General features: G+C 36.5%; 1 protein-coding gene across 2 annotated transcripts in view; it reads left to right on the forward strand.

Moving 5' to 3' along the window:
* Window positions 1–16,524, forward strand: part of LOC112051691 (dual oxidase maturation factor 2) — an 83,842-nt gene that overhangs the window by 44,438 nt on the left and 22,880 nt on the right. The window lies entirely within an intron of this gene.

Here is a 16,524-nt window from a genome sequence, read left to right on the forward strand (position 1 = left end):
ATAGAACAGAAGTAACTCAATTATATATACCTGGTATAACGAAATTGCATATGTCACCTCCAATCACAATTGTCAGAACAATTTACAACTTATACAGCTTGTGCCATATTAGGAGGAACTTCCACACACGAAGGTATAGAAATTTATTTTTTAAAATAAAAATAATTGAGTTACAGTTCGAAAAATCGAAAAGTCTTTAGAAACCAAACGTAACTTATGTATAATATCAGTAAAAATATGTGACATCTTTCACTTCCGTTCAAAACAGTCTAAACAAAGTACAATGTAATGTTAAACACAACAGGTAATAGGACTGTTATTTTTATAATAAAATGAAAGTTTATATAAAACAAAAGTAACTTGTGTATATTCGGCGTAACAAAAATACATGTGTCAATTAATTCTTTCACTTCCGATCACAACAGGCAAAACAAATTGCAATGTCACGACCTGATTGTGTAACTGTACAATATATAAAGACTATTATGACTAATGGACAGAACAAAAAAATCGACAAAATTTAATTAATAGATTTAAAACTACGGCGGCCTTGAGGTTAGTGCACGTGAATACTTGTCATAAGGATATTGTAATAAAAGGTTAAGTTTTAAATAAGTCATAGAACTAGAGAAAACCTCCATAAGTCTTTTAAATGGCGTATCATAACTTCGAGAAGACTGAAATGCCAAATCTATAGTCTTTAAATTATATACTTCTATACTAAAAATATAAAAAGGTAACGTTTGTGGTGGTGTAGGGGGTAATCTCTGGATCTACTAAACCCATTTTGAAAATTCTTTTATCACTAGAAAGCCACGTTGTGTGTGAGTGTCATAAGCTATATTTTATCCCCGTATTCTCACGGGAACGGGAACTATGCGGATGAAACCGAGTTTAGTGATAGTGAATAAAATTTTAAAATTCGGTAGCAATCAAAGAAAATATTTCTATCGAAGTTAATACATTACAGAACGTAATGTTCATGAAACTTATATCTTGCTAATTTATCTACTAAAAGTTTGTTGCTACATGAAAACTAATTTGAATTTCACAGGCGTGCATATTTCTTATCCAATACTACCTGAGCAATAAAAAAGTTGGTAACTGTAAGAACGGTCTATTTCAGCAATTCCTTTTTGAATTCAATTTCCGTTTAGTTATTTTGGAACAGTTTTGACAAGGTTCCAAAGAAAATTTTTGTAATTAAATTACATTGTCAAATGTGGCTTCGTATTTTATTCATTCTTTATCAAGATAAGCACTCATTTAATTTTGTAGATAAAGTACTATAAAAACTATTTAAATTGACTGATTTAACGAAATTGATCTAAATCTATTATACTTCTGACATCTCAAATATTTATGAATACATTTTTGAAAAGGGTGATTTTGAATGGCTTTTGTCACCCATAACATGCCAGTTACTTTGCAGACGTGGTCATTCCACCTATATAAAAATATCAAGATTTTTTGAGTACATAAACCATATAGTACTCGAAAAATTCTTCACTGACAACAAAACAAAAACCTGAAAATGTATTTTTTTTACTTTTCACCACAAAACGCGCAGGGTGCTGCTAATAAAAATCAACTATTTTAAATCAGAACCTTTATTCGGTAAAGTGATAAAATAAACATAAACAATTGGTTCCACCATTTAGTAAAACCATTCATGTTCAAATGCAAGCAAGGCGTGTAACGCGAAATAAATTGCGCGAATGTTACACACATTTCACATTTTTTGTGTAGCCTTCGTTTAGCGACGCTTCACGCTATATAAATAGACATTAGTAGGTACCCACAAGTACTTCCTTTTTTACTGATCGAGATTATTTTATTCACAAAAAAGTTAGGTCATTTATAAATGACTAGGTTGGAATATATTGATTTTTATGATACATTCTGGTAAATAAGGTCGATGTTAACTAATTTATACATAAAAAGCAAAGATTGTCTGGATATTTGCAGTATAAATAAGATTATAAAAATTCAAAATTTACTGATGCAATTTGGCTGAAATTTGGAATAAAAATAGATATTAATCTAAACTAACACATAGGCTACTTTTTATCCCGGAAAAATCCACCGTCCCGAGGGATTTGTGAAAAGCTAAATTCCACGCGAACGAAGTCGCGGGCGTCCGATACTAATGTTATAATCCAGTTTCTTCTTTAAATCACGTTTTTTGAGACCACTGAATTATCCCACCATTTATACGCCATCAAAGCTTTTTCTTCTGCTTTATACTATATAGGGAGACCTGGCTTTGTTGATAATCGTGAATTTGATTTATATATTTATTCGCTTTTAGTGAATCATTATATAGTATTTCAGGAAATATAATACAGCCTACTAACTACACTCGATCATTCGTGATTATATACCTATTAATTAACTATGGGTAAGTTTGCTCGTACTAACATAATATATTAATAGCAGCATTATATTATGATAACAATGTCCATAATTAACAAACACGCAACGTTCAGACCGACAAGAGTGTACAACAGTGTAGGCATGCAACAATACCATCTGATTGTCGCTCATTCTTTTCAAATTGTATAAGAATAGGTCAATAATTAACATTCTCTTAATCCCAGTGTCTTCAATACCATTGTCGAAACAGGATGTAAAATCAATAACCGCAAATTAAAAAAAAATAAAGTAACATTGATGTTTAGAATCAGAAGAATCGTATACTGTATTCTATTTAAAGAATCCAATTCAAGCATATATAGTTTAATATTAAGCTGTTTAGATATTTCTTTGATATATCCTTAAATAATATTGACCTGCTGCAGACATCAAGGTGCCAATTGTTATATGTAGTATAAAGATTGTATCCCTTATGTAGTAAAAAAGAAAGACTGTATCCTTAATCACTCCCCTTTTGACTTACTTTCCCTAATCTCATCATCATCAGACATTTGGAAGTGGACCAAGACAGGTGAAGCTTCACCTCTTATTGTGTAGAAGGGGAATTGGAGCTTAGACCCACCACGCTGCTCCAATGCTCGCTCATTGTTGTTGATAATATTTGACGTTGTAGATCACTATCCGATGCTAATGATAATGCGCGCTGACGAGGCGTGTTTGGAACTTTAATAAAATATTTTCGACTGTACTAATCACCATATTAACATAACTTGACGTTTATTATGGTGTGGTGTATAAAGGCTTGTGAAGTAAGCCTAATTGAAATAAATTATTTTTAAATGGAATTTTTGAAGTGATAATTTGTTATGGGGGCAAACTGCTTCGTAACGTAACGCGTTACGGCACCACCTTATCTGGCTTCCATTTCTTTCACGCATACGGCAGCAGGTTTAAGTTTACTTCAGTCGAGCTTCCCATGATGCACACATTTTTTTTTAATAATTCGGAGCCAACTCCGAGTTACAAAGTTGTAACACCATCAGCCTGCTTCTACTTAAAATATCCCTAAAGTAGACCTTCATTATTCTGACTGAGTACCAGTATAGTTTACCTTATTGGGGTCAACAACCTGCAGTGTGGCTTGGGGTATTAGGCGAATGCACTGCTTTTAGTGGCGAAAACGACTTTTGTCGGTATTAACAAAAAGAAAAAATGTGAATAGAATTTTACTCTTTTTTCATCATTAGATAACCTAACAAATTATTGATATTATGTACTTAATACTCGACGACAAAATTGCAAGTGTTTTCACTTAAGAAAAATTATTCAGACGTTTATTCAAGCCATGCAACAAAGAGACGCCTGTCTTACCGACATGCGTCTCTTTGTGATCAGCAGATATTCATCACAGTATTCTCACTTGCAACATTATAGTCAAACTTACTTTAATTAACTTTACGACAATAAATAATCGTTATGGATATTAATTAAATTATTCGGAAAGGAATTTCATATAAAAATATGAACAAATTCAATTGTATCATTGTGTAGGTCTAAGATTGAATTAGTAAATAATTTAGCACTTTGAACGTCTTAAACATAAAGGCAAAAACAGCATTGTCCGCTCACTATTTAGAATTTCCATCTATTTGGAAAATCGCTTGTTTAATAGACTAAGTATCGCATAAACCGTTGACTCGTTTTTATGACTTTATCAAAGGCAGTTTTATTGGATAGGAGTACTTCATTGTGAAAAAGACGTATATCTTAGCATTCCATGGATTCACAGTGCGGGTGATTGTTATTTTTTGCGGGTGCTGGTTATTTTTTTGAATTTATATTACTTTTTAGTAGTCGGGTCTAATTAATTATTGGACTAATAAGAATATACAAATTATCCAGTAACTGTCTGAATAAAATAAACTGATTCGTACGGTATCTGTATGAATAGTCACTTTTTGGCAACATGTTTATAAAACTTACATTATCATCGGTTAAGTAACCCGGAAGTAGTTAAGCGTAAAAGCAGAAGAAACAAAAAAATATATATTGACATATAATATATATATACGTTCTTTTAAGTATGCCAAAAACTGCCATAAACAAAAAAAAGCCTATTAAAGCGTATCAAATACCATAAAACTTAAAACCTCATTAAAACGGTAAAACTCTTCGTTCGCTAAGTCTACTGACATATCACGTCATATACTTATATTACTCCTCCATTACGCAGAAACTTACAAGCACTTGCTAATTGTATGTCTGAACTTTAATTTCACCATAAATCGAAACTTGTTAAACACTTGATTGACGGTGATCTCTCTTGTCGGCAACTTCATTATAACACGTTCAACATCGATGCGTTGTCGGTAATCCAAAGCTTGTAACTAATTCCCACCTATTGTTAAGCATTGCATCACCACTTAACCACATTTCAAAACATTAATCTATCATTCTATAACTTTATATCATAACCTGAACTCTTTATTCTTTTACAAGTTTCCGCCTGTGATGTTTTCCTGTTTGATTAGTTGCATATAGTAAAGGTTATTCGGTATGTTGATCCAGGATATATCAAAGTCAAAGTCATTTATTTCAATTGTTTTGAGTTGGAGAATAGTGATACATAATAAGCAAACTAGAAACAAATAACAAAAATTGTAAAAAATCAAATTATGTCATTAGTTATTTATTCAGACTTAGGCAACTTAGGCAACTGAACATTTTATTTTCTTGTTTGGTAGTTTTTAGAACTTTACTCCTTCCTTACTTAAAGAAATATTTAGCCGCAAATATAGGAATCGGGTTGCAATTTTTTAATCCACGCAAATAAGGAGTTTCTACTGTATCTAATTAACGAAACAGGCTAATACAGGTAAACACAACTGTAGCTGATTTTTAAAAAAAAATTAAAAAAATTAAATAGAGCAGCCCGCCACTCGTTGATGTCTAATTAACTGTTCACTGTTCTCATAGTTTTTTAAACTGCCAACTTACAAATATATTAATAACTTAATTTATAGAATATAAAAAATGTACTTTGGAAACTAGATCTACTGGATATCTCTTCACAGTTTCCAGTTAGGCATTAAACTATAACTAAGGAATAACACTTATAAATAATAAAACATGTCCTTAACATGTGTTTTTCAAACTAAATGTATAATGATGGAAATCGCGTAGGTATGCAGTAGCACTTAGAGTAGAACTAAGTAGACAAATTAAAACACTAATGCGAAACACCTTTGTCCGTAGCGTGCGTCACTGTGGCCTTACAGTGGCCTCGCTGTACCGTCTAATACATCAGCTAGCTTGCTTGCGGAAATTCAAAAGGAAGAATATTATAGAAGCATTATGATGGAATTCTTATCGTCTATGCTCATAACTTTATTTTTTTTATTCAAACTATCTTTGAGTCCTAGCCTTTTTGAGCACAAAACTAAGACGTAGTTATTTGTCTATTATTTTACAATGCCTTGTGAAAAATGAACATGTGTATATTTAATTAAAGCAATACACCATATACATAAATAAATACAATAAAAAAATAACCATGAATTAAAAAAAACACTCATAACATACAATTCATTCACTGTGACCAAATACCTGCGCTTGTTTTTCATTTACGTTTATCGTGTTATATAACATTCTTAATGCAAGGTCAACGTTATATAAATAAATTATAATATTACATTATTATTTATATCTATTAATTCCGTAGACTACATTTCCATGTACGAGAATACTCGTAAGTTTGTATTAATTTTCTACCTTCTTGCTTTTAGAACGAAACCTGAAATAGCTAGACCGTCCCCAAAATAAAAGTTGAAAGCTTATCAATTTAGGCTCCTACCACATGCATCTACTTTAGGCATCTATGGAATCTGTATCGTATTGCCATTAGGAGGTAGCAGGTTTCAAGGTTCCAGATAACGGTCGATATAAAGCGTCATCATCAATACAAATGCGGCTCACTGCTGAGCTTGAGTCTCCTCTCAGAATGAGAGGGGTTAGGCCAATAGTCCACCACGCTAGCCCAATGTGGATTGGCAGACTTCACACACGCAGAGAATTAAAGAAAAGTATATATTACCTACCTTATGCATCTACTATAGGCATCTATGGAATCTATATCGTATTGGCATTAGGAGGTAGCAGATTTCAAGGTTCCAGATAACGGTCGAAGTATAAAGCGTCATCATCAACCCATATGCGGCTCACTGCTGAACTTGAGTCTTAGGCCAATAGTCCACCACGCTACCACAATGCGGATTGGCATACTTCACACTCGCAGAGAATTAAAGAAATAGTAGATTGTTATACAAGGGGCTAAAAAAACCCATTTTAAACGAGGTATTTTTAGAGCACGAGTCGTAAGGCGAGGGCCGCCTAAATAGAAACCGAGTTTATAATGGGTTTAACCCCGCGTGTTACACTATACTTTTCACTACGATTGCGAGAAAATAAAATTATTCAGTACAGTCATCATCATCATCATCATATCAGCCGATGGACGTCCACTGCAGGACATAGGCCTTTTGTAGGGACTTCCAAACATCACGATACTGAGCCGCCTGCATCCAGCGAATCCCTGCGACTCGCTTGATGTCGTCAGTCCACCTGGTGGGGGGTCGGCCAACACTGCGCTTACTAGTGCGGGGTCGCCATTCCAGCACTTTGGGACCCCAACGTCCATCGGCTCTTCGAACTATGTGCCCCGCCCATTGCCACTTCAGCTTCGCAACTCGTTGAGCTATGTCGGTGACTTTGGTTCTTCTGCGGATCTCCTCATTTCTGATTCGATCACGCAGAGATACTCCTAACATAGCTCGTTCCATCGCCCGCTGTGTGACTCTAAGCCTTCTTATGAGGCCCATAGTTAGCGACCAAGTCTCGGAACCATAGGTCATCACTGGCAACACGCACTGTTCGAAGACTTTTGTCTTCAGGCACTGAGGAATTTCGGACGAAAAGATGTCGCGAAGCTTCCCGAATGCAGCCCAGCCGAGTTGGATTCGACGGTTCACCTCTTTCTCGAAATTGGACCTACCTAACTGGATCATATGTCCTAGGTATATGTATTCGTCTACAATTTCGAGTGCAGCGTTCTCAACTATAACTGGGGGGAGCGATACATGAGCATTACACATTATTTTTGTTTTGCCCATGTTCATTTTCAGGCCCACCTGTTGAGAAACGCTGCTGAGGTCATTGAGCATGGTACTAAGGTCATCCAGAGTCTGTGCCATGATGACTACATCATCCGCGAACCGCAGTTGAGTGATGTACTCGCCATTGATGTTGATGCCAAGTCCGCTCCAGTCCAGAAGCTTAAAGACGTCTTCCAGTGCGGCGGTAAATAGCTTCGGAGAGATCACATCTCCCTGACGCACTCCTCGCTGCAACTGGATTGGCCTCGTAGTCTGATCCTGAATACGGACTGACATAGTGGCGTTTTCGTACAAGCACTTCAACGCTTGGATATACCTGTAATCAATTCGGCATCTCTGCAATGACCTTAGCACAGCCCAGGTTTCCACCGAATCGAAGGCTTTCTCATAGTCCACAAACGCTAAGCAAAGTGGCTGGTTATACTCGTGAGTCTTCTGTATAACCTGCCGCAGCGTATGGATGTGGTCTATGGTACTAAAGCCTTTTCGGAAACCGGCTTGTTCGGGAGGCTGGAAGTCGTCAAACCTATTAGCGAGACGATTCGTAATGACTCTCGAGAACAATTTGTAAACATGGCTTAGCAGCGAGATGGGTCTGTAATTCTTCAGCAAGGTGTTGTCACCTTTTTTGAAGAACAGAACCACCACGCTCCTATGCCACGCCTCAGGCGTCGTGCCCTCGTGAATGACGGAATTGAACAATCGCTGAAGGACTTTAAGTATCGGTTTTCCACCCGCTTTCAGGAGTTCTGCTGTGATTCCGTCCTCACCTGGCGCCTTATTGTTCTTCAGGTGTTTGAGAGCCACACTAATCTCGTATAGGCTGACGTCCGGGATATCTTCGGTATAGTGTCGGGTCAACTTGGCTCTGGGGTCTTTAGCCAAATTGGCAACAGGCTGCTGAGTAGTCGTGTATAGCTGTCCATAGAACTTCTCGACCTCACTTAATAACTCGGGCTTGGAAGAAATTAGATTACCGTGTTCGGTCTTCAAACGCGTCAGCTGCCTCTGTCCAATAGACAGATCTCTGGCGAAAACTTTCGAGCCTCGATTATTTTCAATCGCATTTTTAATACGCTCGGTATTGAAATTTCGCAAGTCGCTGGTTTGCGACTTAGAGATCTGTCTACTGATTTGTCGGTATTTTGACACATCTGCTGAAGACTGTAATCTCATTTCTTGCCTCTCTTCCATGAGTTTAAGTGTTTGGTCCGAGAACTTTTTGGTTCTTTTCGCACGGTGGGTCTTATAGAACTTAGACCCAACGGAATGGACAGTTTCCACGAACCTGTTGTTCAGATCGTCCACAGTTTCGCAATTTGCTAGGCAATCAAAGCGGTTCTGCAGTTCTAGTTGAAAGGACTCGGGGTTTTGAATATGGGCACGAGTAGGTCGGAGCGTAGACTTCACCAGTCGATACCGTTCCAGCTGAATGTTGATATTCAACGTGCCTCTAACCATTCGGTGATCGCTACCGGTTTTCACCCTATGGATCACAGAAACATCGTTGAATATTTGCCGTCTGGTAGACAAGATGAAGTCGATCTCGTTTTTCGTGGAACCATCGGGGCTCATCCAGGTCCATTTCCTGTGTGGTGGCTTCTTGAAGAAGGAGTTCATCATAAAGAGGCCCTCCTTTTCCATGAAGTCAGCCAACATTTGGCCCCTATCGTTCCGTTGCCCATATCCAAATCGTCCCACTTTCAACTCTGAACCGCTACGTTCGCCCAGCTTTGCGTTAAAATCCCCCATCACAACATTGTAATAAGAGTTTGAGGCATGTATGGCTTTAGAAATATCCTCATACAATACCTCTACCTCCTCGTCGGGATGTGTCGAGGTCGGTGCGTAAACCTGTATAACCTTCAACGAATACCGTTTGGTAATTCGGAGGACCAGGAACGCTACCCTGCTCGACACACTCTCGACTTTTACAACATTGTTCACGAGGGACTTGTGAACGATAAATCCGACACCACCCTGGGACTGTTGGTCGCCCTCCCGGTAGTAGAGCATGTTGCCGGATTCAAGGATTATCGAGCCCTCCCCCTCTCTTCGGACTTCAGACAATCCTATGATATCCCAGTGCAACTTGCTCATAACTTCTTCCAGCTCGATGACCTTTTCGTCGGACCTCAAAGTGCGTGCGTTGTATGTTGCCAGGTCTAGTCGTCGGGGTTGGCAGCGGAATCTCTGCCGGAGATTCTTAACACCCCTTGCCCCGCCGTCACCATAACCGCTGCCAGAGTCAGGAATAGCGGGGCTGCCGGGGATTAGGGGCTGTGTTTTGTTTTTGCCGTCCATACAAAGTTTTGCCCAGTACTGACCACGCTGGGCATGCGGGTTGGTCAGCGCAGTGCTAGATTACTCGCGCCGGTGTCGCTGCTGCCCGACACCGGCCTGAGGCATTTCGTAATCTAGCCTGTGGGAATGGATATACCGCCATTCGTCGGTCGCCAGAGCCTCGTCGGTCCATCTGCAGGGTGCACCACGAGCAGGTGAGGTTGGCAGTTGGGGAGACTGACTGGTACTAGCCTCCCCCTTACACCCCTCAGTACAGTATTTAATGTTAAAATTCTTTTTACAGACGTGGCTCGCAACTCAATAAAAATCAAATTAAAAAAATTTGCATTCCACAGACAAGAAAGCTGCATTTCTTTCGAATTTCAAATTCTTATCAAACAATCAAGGCCTTACATATTTATGTACTCGTAGTCTCGTACCCAGTACCCAAATAAAAGTATTATATTATTCTATTTACGAATAAAACCTCTTTCGTTTCACAATGGTCATTATTTTAGTATGAAACTATTTACGAGTTAAACCTTTTGCGTTTTATAGTATGTTAGTACTCGCAACAGAGAAAAATTAAAAAAACAAAATTACTTTAGCCCCTAGAAACTGAAATGCTTAAACAGCCCCGTTGTGGAGTGGTAATATAACAGTGTTTTTGAGCAAGATTAGTGAAAAGTATATTTATATTTAAAGGAAGGTCTGGCCAACTTAGATCATAACTCAATTAAGGTAATGGTGCATTCAAGCATCATTTTAGCGCAAATATAATGTAAATGTGGTGCATTCTAAATCGATTCGTAGCTTTATGTTCCGGTTGTGTAAGTGCACAAGGTTGCCCACTTGCCCAGCAGGCTACATTTTATGCAGTTATGCATCTGTTTATGAATATTTAGCGTTCATTAAGAACTGGGAGTCAGGATTGTGCAATCGACAATTAAATAACTTTGGAATTGACCTCAAATATAAGTGATTCCATTCCTCCATGTGTAATATGTCAATACACTGGTAGATGTACATAAATAGATAGAAACTATTTTTCAGTTCACAATCTCGCTCTGAAATGAATTAAAATAAATTGAAATATATAATCTAAATCTGCATTTTTCTTATTCGTAGCTTTGATTTTTCAGGTTTAGTTATTTAAATTTACATCAAATTAAAGGTATGTATTTTAGTGGACTCAAAGGTGATTACAAAAATAAGAAAACTAATCTCGAACAAAGGTTATGATTCACAACACTTGTCAGGACAACTTAATTAACAAATCAAACTGTAACCAAAATAAGACCCTAGAATGGCAGAGAATGACCTTGAGTGAAGTCACGTACTTGTAAACGATGTGAGTAGGGTTAAAGGCGCCTTGGACACTCCCCTTTTCCACTCAAGTCACTCTCCCCGCCTATCAACCAAGTAACCCATAAAGAATTACACAACAAGAGAAGTGGACGGCTCGAACGCCACAAGCACACTGAAGCCGTCCGTACCGCAAGTCGTTATAACACGGCGATAACATGTATATCTTTAATTTAGGAAATCTACAATACTAAAATGCGTTTTGGAAGATATCTTGCGTGAAAAAACAAAAAAAATATTCAGAATTATAGGCAATACGTCTGTAAGGTATAATTTGATCCTTAACGTTGTATTACTGATATACAGCTAATTATGGTTTTTATAATAGAATAGATAGAAATAATTTGTTAGCATAACACACGCATTACTTAAAACGAATACAATTAATTCTTAAAATTAATTTATGATATCTTGAGGGGTAAGTGTAGTGGAAATATAATGAATCTAACTCAGCTAAGACCGTTTCTGATATACTAACTACCCACAACGCTTTTCTGTCATAACATTAAGGAAATATCACAGGAAAGGAATTGTACGCGTAGTAATTTACAATCTAACACAAAGGCGAACCCACGGCTCTTATAATCTGTGGTCCGAACAAGCCCGTTCACCAAATTAATTACATGACGGGAGACGTTATCTGTTCGTGCCGGCTGAAATTCTCTTAATACTCTTTGTGCAGCTATCTAAGTTAAATATCTCATTACAGGGCCTTGGCTTGAATACCGAATGTCCGTTGTTATGCTCGACTGTCATTTGAGAAGGTTGTACCAAAGCGCTACTCAATGCAAACTTGTTAGAGCACGTGTGCACTGCCTCCGATTGTTGGGTCCGACTAAATGTGATGCGAAACGTCCATTGCACAAAACTTATGAGTGTTTATTCATGAAGGAAATAAAATACTATTAATGAGCAGCTAAATGGTTATAATAATTATGTAGATTATTAATGGCTTGAGGTAATTTTTTTTAATTTACAGTACCCCAAATTGTAAGCTAGATTTTCTAGATCCTAAACTTTTCATTTTAAATATTAACATTTACCTTTTTGTCACTCTTTCATTCACGTTTTGAAGATAACAACAATTAACTGTATGTATCTTATATATATTGTTGTGTTGTGTGGCATGCAATGAAGTCTATTTTCATTTTATTACAGAGTTAACTTTCATAATCAGTTTTATCACTTAAAAAGCAAACCTTAAATTTTATGTCCATGTGATCATTGAAGTAAGAACATGTGGTGGTTGTGGCGTTACAAATGATAGATGTATCGTGCCTATTTGACATCATAATTACTTAAATCTTATTATTAAATTAAATTGACTGTCGATTTATCTCGGAACCATAAAGTGCACAAGTGTTACTGTGGGATCGAGGTACCCTAATGTCAGCACCACTCACTTGAAAAATTACCGGTCTCACTTGATGACTGTGATCCATTTATTTGTCCACATGATTTATTACCGCACTCAATGAGCGATGGAAGTCTTGACAATTAGCAATCGCACTGAATTCAATTTGCGAAACAGATCCGTGTATTGTTTTGAGTCAATGACACTTGTAGCATTAAAGCTGACCAATCGCATATAATAATTAGACTGAGAAACCTTGGATAGAGACTAATATAATCTTCAGGCAGACATTCTAAATAGTAAAGTAACCAATCAATAAAGCAGTCAAATGCAGTATGCGCTTATAGATTTAGCGCCTGTGATGCCAGATCTTAGGGATTTATTAAAAGCAGAAAGTTTTTGACTATATTGCTCCTTAGGTGATAGTCCCGTCATAGCCCAGTCAATGTGACCTCTGTCTCTGATTCCGGAGGGTGTGGGTTCGAATCCGGTCAGGGGCAAGCATCTCCAACTCTTCAGTTGTGTGCATTTTAAGAAATTAAATATCACGTGTCTCAATCTGTGAAGGAAAACATCGTGAGTGAATTATCTGCGTGTGTGAAGTCTACCAATCGTCATTGTGCCAGCGAGGTGGACTATTGGCCTAACCCTTTTCATTCAGAGAAGAGACTCGAGCTCAGCAGTTAGCCGAATATGGGTTGACAACGACGACCTTCGGAGACGCTTAAATTTGATCTTTAATAGTCTCTTTCGAAGGGTTGCCATGTAGCTAATTGACTGGGGCCATGATCATTAGCGTACACTTCATAGATGCAAAAAATACACTACCTACCGTGAGAAATTATTGCAAAGCTTTATTGGAAACTCCGCACCAGAAAACGCAGTGTTGGTCGGCCTAATAAAAAGCCACCTAGTGAGAGGTGGCTTTTTATTCGGTTTGCTGAGGGAATCTTAAAACCTCCCAAAGACATCGCTTTTCAAACTCAATAGCAGCCTACCTACCTATGCTAGAAGTATGCGCTTATTATGTGCTTTAAAAAAAAGTCAGAGGTCTGACCATCACAGGCTGTTCGCCCACGATGCTGTATAATATTTAAACCGTTCTACATTAGAACAAACGGTCCGTTTCGCAACTCAACAAGTAGAGACGTAACCTCGTAATGTATTTCCAGTATAATCCAAAAGCATAACATTATGTTTGAGAAACGGATGGTGTCTGCAAACTAATAGCAAGGTCAAGTTTGATCCGATCGGAACACACGCTGGTTATGTAAGCTCGGCACGCACCACTTTTACGAATAAAAAAACTTGAATAAATAATTCTACACCTACATATTATACAAGTAAGATATGTAAGAATTTGCTAATGACATTGTTTTAGATTATTTAAATTGTTATTAGTAGATATAGAAGGAATTCGAAGTACTCAGATGTATGACAGATTAAATGAATAGTAGTATGTAAAAAAGTTACAATAAGGAATATTTATAAATTATGAATGAATTACGTACGTAATTTAAAAAGAAAATACCCAATTTTCTTTTTAATTTAGCAAAACGGATTTTATGGGTCTTAAATACTAATAAAGAAAGAAAGGAAGAAAAATTGTTTATATGACACACACACACACAATACAGAGGAGGTAAGAGGAGGTGGGGAGGAAACTTTGTTAAGTGAGGTTTTATATCGATCTATATTTACCACTGTTTAAGAAATACGTCTACCTATTCTAAACTAAGGAGTTATGTATTGAGTTCTTCTTTCCGATTTCTATGTACAAAGATAGAAAAATAAAATTATATTAAATTAATAAAAAATATACATACATTACTAAAGTAGGTACTTACATACTTTTGAATTGAATGAACGAGACATATTACAGAAACATAACATAATCTTACATAATTATATTCATAGCAACCTTCAAGGCTAAAGTGATATAGTCATTAATGTCTTTGATGTCGAATCAACTATTTTGTATAGCGTGTATACAGATTGATAAAAACTTAATAGGTGCATGTAAATCGGCCAATCACCTTTACTTCCCCGCTCCATATAACTAGCTCATCTAACTAGTTTCCGTATTTGAATGTTATTACGCGAGTGACTTTCACCCATACCCATACCATTTAAGCCGAGACGACACTGACATGGCAACCCAGTATTAATACCTTGATTGATTGAACATTTTGATAAGTACCAATAAATAGGCTGTCTTGAAATTTTAACACGTTATCTACTATTTAGATACTGATTACGACATTATGTCATACCCGTGGTTAGTTTATGTGGTTCTACCCTGGATCAAAAAGTCCTGGGTCAGCCAATTTATTTTTAGGAAATTCTCAAAATTACATCTTTACAAGATTTATTTTAGCGTATATATTTTTAATTTTAATAGATCATATTTTAATATTTTGTAAATATGTATTCTACTAATACTATAAACGCGAAATATTGTATGGATGTTTGGATGTTTGTTACTCTTTAACGCCGTTACTACAGAAGCGATTTGGCTGAAATTTGGAATGGAAATAGATTTTACTCTGGATTAACACATAGGCTATTTTTTATCCCGGAAAAATCTATGGTTCCCGAGGGATTTGTGAAAAACTAAATTCCACGCGGACGAAGTCGCGGGAGTCCGCTAGTGTAATATAATGTAAATCATTGAATGTAACTTTTCGCAACAATATATTGTAATCCATTATTACAAACCCTTCGCTTAATTATGATAGAACTTCACGAAAAGTTATTTAATCATTAATCCTAGTAGGTAAAGACTTACTATTAAAGATAACAGTTTTAATAATAGGAATATCAAAATTTACGCCGAAATATTCCATTAGATACATAAATAACAATAACACTTAAATGGTTACTTTCTTGCATAATATTTATGGTGTTATTGGCTCGTCGTTATGGAAGACAGAGTTCATACGTCGATGGTGCAAAGTTCAAAGGTTCTGCGTCAATATTGAATTAGTTATGACCTACAAATGTCAAGGTTAAATGCTTTTAGAGTCACTGTGTACAACATAATTATTTCTAGTATAGAAACGTGGTATTTCAATATGAATAAACATAAGATATAATGAACTTAATATTTTCTTGCTGATTCATAACGATATAACACACATTTTGGCTGTTTTTTTTTATTCCATTATAATATAACCTCCTTTCTGGACAAAGAAGTATACAGTTCACTTCAGTTAAGTGACATCAGTGACAGTGTAAGGGATAGAAGAGCGATTTTATTAAAAATACCCCATAGATACCATCTCAATTCATTTATTTATTAGCACTTTTGAAACTTTAAGCTATGTCATCCATTATAGTCGAAAACTGAAAATTGAAGTTACGAGGGTTCCAAAGCGCCTTGATCCGAGAAGAGCCCACAACAAACTCAGCCAATGTTTATTTTTTACCACCATTTTACAAACTTATCTCGAACTAAGTACACAGTCGTATAGTGCAATTCCACACTAAGCTTTTTTATCATTTATATAATCATGAACACTATAATAAGACTTTCCTAGAAGCTTGCGTTTAATAAACACATGGAACTGTTTGAGAGAACTGAGAGAGAGTGACTTCATGTGGTAGTTTAGTATAAAAACGTATGCAATTGCCCTTAAAATAATTACTATTTTTTTGTAACCTAGTGTGGTGTGCTAGAATAAACTTAAGGCATTCTATAACTTTGAGTTTAAACCTCATCATGCTAAGTATCATTATTTAATAACGGCACAACAAATAGTGAACTCGTTTTTAACTCCTGTAAAAGATTTAAATCACTTGTACGTTTTGGAATTGCCTCAGCCGATCTGCTACAAGCCATTTAAGCTGACATTGAGTTGATCAATGATAACCTGAAGTCTCGGTTAGCCCCAGCCAGCTAGAGGCCACTTGTAATATGAAACACAAGTAACATTAACCGCAGTTCGTTGTTGTTGGTTAATAGTTTTTTGCAAG

Source organism: Bicyclus anynana, chromosome 14 (assembly GCF_947172395.1).
Source record: "Bicyclus anynana chromosome 14, ilBicAnyn1.1, whole genome shotgun sequence".
Classification (NCBI taxonomy): domain Eukaryota; kingdom Metazoa; phylum Arthropoda; class Insecta; order Lepidoptera; family Nymphalidae; genus Bicyclus; species Bicyclus anynana.